The sequence below is a fragment of the Myotis brandtii genome, unplaced genomic scaffold, assembly GCF_000412655.1.
Source record: "Myotis brandtii unplaced genomic scaffold, ASM41265v1 scaffold28, whole genome shotgun sequence".
Taxonomy (NCBI): domain Eukaryota; kingdom Metazoa; phylum Chordata; class Mammalia; order Chiroptera; family Vespertilionidae; genus Myotis; species Myotis brandtii.
The window spans coordinates 3,293,134-3,296,598 of NW_005360676.1; positions in this window are offsets into that span (position 1 = coordinate 3,293,134).

Sequence of the window (3,465 nt, forward strand, 5' to 3'; positions counted from 1 at the left end):
CAATTCATATTTTGACTCCTATTCAAAAATTTCTCTGTGTTTTTCATGGGCCTTTCCCAGGGAAATGTAACAATAGATCAAGACCTTAGAAAATTCTCTCTCACTCATCTCAATTTGCCTGCATGAGATTTTGAAAGATTAAACAAATCATTGATAAAAATAAATCTGTTGTTCTTGTTTTGTTCTGTTTTGTTTTTGTAATTTCAAGTATTTCCTTTAGAACCATTATCCCTATTTTTGCTTTAATCTGTGCCGTACACATGATAGGTTTCTACATTTTATGGAAAATATCAGATAAACCCCTTCACATTAAAAACAAATAGTTCATGATAGTAATCTTAGTTATGTTTTAATTTAGAAGGAAGACTAGATGAAGAAACCTTTTATTTTAAGACTTCAGATGCTAGTGTCAGAAGGCTAATGGCTAATTTGTTAATCTAATACAGAGTCATATGGGGTGTATGGTTGTAATTTTTGCCTCTCATCACTACTGAATAATAACCAAACTTCAAAAGTGATCAAGATTGTATCCTTGAAAATGTTGTTTCTGATGTATTACTTAGAAAGTTAAGATGGCAAACATTATTTGCTGGAGCAGTTGATAACATACTTATTGCTCCCCCTCACCTTTTAAATTTAGTAGACACTAATTTAGATTTGACTAAAACCCAGACATTTTTCCAAGTACTTTATTAATATTACTATGTACTCTTCATTAAAAACAAATATTTTCTCTAGGTCCTATTATTAACCCCATTACATAAATGAAGAAACTGAAGTTAAAGACATACATGGGAATATAAAGCCCAATATCTATTGAGCTTTCTTGAGGACATACAGATGGCCAACAGATATATGAAAATGTCACTAATTATCAGAGATGCAAATTAAAACCACACCTGTCAGTATGGCTATCATTAATAAATCAACAAGTAACAGAATTGGTGAGGAAGCAGAGAAAAGGGAACCCTCGTGCACTCTTGGTGGGAATGCAGATGGGTGCAGCCACTGTGGAAAGCAGTATGGAGATACCTCAAAAAAGGTAAAAATGGAACTTCCTTAGGACCCAGTGATTTCATTTCTGGGAATTTATCCAAAGAAACCTGAAGCACTAATTTGAAAGAATACATAGCACCCTTATGTTCATTTTAGCATTATTTACAATAGCCAAGATTTGGAAGCAACCCAAGTGCTCATCAATAAATGAGTGGATAAAAAAAGCTGTGGTACCTTTACACAATGGAATACTACTCAATTTTGGGTTTGTTTTTTTTTTTAAAAAAAGAAGGAAATCTTACCTTTCACAACAGCATGGATGGACCTGGAGAGTATTATGCTAAGTGAAATAAGCCAGTCAGAGAAAGACAAATATCATATGATTTCACTTATATATGGAATTTAATGAACAAAATAAACTAACAAAATAAAAACAGACTCACAGATACAAAGAACAGACTGACAGCCATCAAGGGGAGGGGGTTTTGGGGGCTGGGTGAAAAAGGTGAAGGGATTAAGCAAAACAACAACAATAAAAAACTCATAGATATAGACAACAGTATGGTGATTATCACAGGGAAAGGCATGGGGGAGATAAAAGGGGGAGATAAATGATGGAAGGAGACTTGACTTGAGGTAGTGAACACACAATACAATATACATATGATATATTATGGAATTGTAAACCTGACACCTATACTTGTATTAACCAATATTACCCTCCAAAATTTGATAAATTAAAAAAATAATTATAACACATAAGCAACATTTTTATCAGTTGGAAAACAAAAGATGACTAACATTTGGCAGTAGTTGCATTCTTGACATATAAAGTTAATTTTAAACTATTTAAATATTTTATTTCATTGTTGATGTATATACATCCTTTATTTACATTTTAGAATGGTTTTTCTTGACTTGTTCTTAAGATTCCCTCTTAAAACTGCTGAAAATAGTTAATGATCTATAAAACTGACTTCTGGTTCCAGTAAGAAGATCCTTACGTACTTTTTACCTGAATCATTTGGTATTTACCTTTCTAATATGAATAAGAAACACATTAATTTGACTTTTATGTAATGGAGGTCATTAAATATTTATTGAGGTACCATGACTGTACCTTATCAGTAGTTAAATGTTCCTCTTACAAAGGAGATTAGAGAGATAAATGGCTGCTTTGCTTTATATTATAAAACTTGTTCATCATTGTCATTAAGGTTGAACTATAAAAAAGTAGTAGAAAATGATAAAATAGATATATCTAGAAACCCATTACAAAGATTAAATAGACATTAACAATTTTCCAAAATTGCTTAAGATTACTATTTCTTTTTCGGTATGTGTATTTATATCTTATTAAAATGCATCACATAAAAGCCAAGCCTGAGCTTCTGCTCCTTTAAGACCCTCCATACCCAATGTAACCACTGCTGAATGTGCATGTATCCTGCGGTTTTGTGTCTTTATATATCTAAAAGTCTTCTATTGTTTTGTGTGGGTGTTAAAAAGGTTAAAAATATAGTATTGTATAGTACATACAGAGATTTACAACTTTTCTATATTTACTCAACATTATGATTTTGAGATTTATCCATATTTCCTTCTGTAGTCTTGTTTATTCAATGTAATTATGTATACACAAAATTTTACTTTATTATTAAATCTTCTATCCTATATAATAAAGAGGTACTATGTAAATCAACCCTCATGCTCTAACACCGTCACAAGATGGTGCGCACAGTGTGGGCGAGGCAGCAGGGGCAGGACCAGAGGCTGCTCTGTGCAGCTTCTGCCAGGGTTCCCACAGCCCCGTGAGGGCACTGGGGTCCCGGCGTCTGCTTCGCATGACTGCTGGGGTTTCCACGGCCCTGCACACATACTCTGTGGGGGTCCCAGTGTTCACTTCATGTGGCTTCTGCTGGGGTTTCTGTGGCCCTGCATGCATGCATTGTGGGGGTCCCAGTGGCCGCTTTGCACGACTTCTGCCTGGATTTCCACGGCCCTGCGTACACACCACGGGGTGGGGTCTGGCAGCTGCTGCATGCGACCCGGAGGTGGGGCATCAGAGTGGCACTCCAGGACTCAGGGCCGTCCCGTGGTGCGCCGGCCACATGGGGTGGGACTCCGGGATTCGGGGCAGTCCCATGGCATGGGGTGGGGGGTTGTCCGAGTCTTGCGTGATTTCACGCAATGGGTCACTAGTCTACACTAATAAAAGAGAAACATGGTAATTAGCGTACGACCGCTACCCTTCCCATTGGCTAATCAGCATATCCTTATGCAAATTAACTGTCAGCCAAGATGGCGGCCGGCAGCCAGGCAGCTGGAAGCGAACATGAGGCTTGCTTGCTCCAGTGACTGCAGACTCCAACGTTCCCCACCTGACTTACTGGCCTCTGAGCTGCAACTCTAAGAAACTTTGTAACAAATATAGAAGCTAAACAAAACCCCAGAAACCAGCTTTCAGCC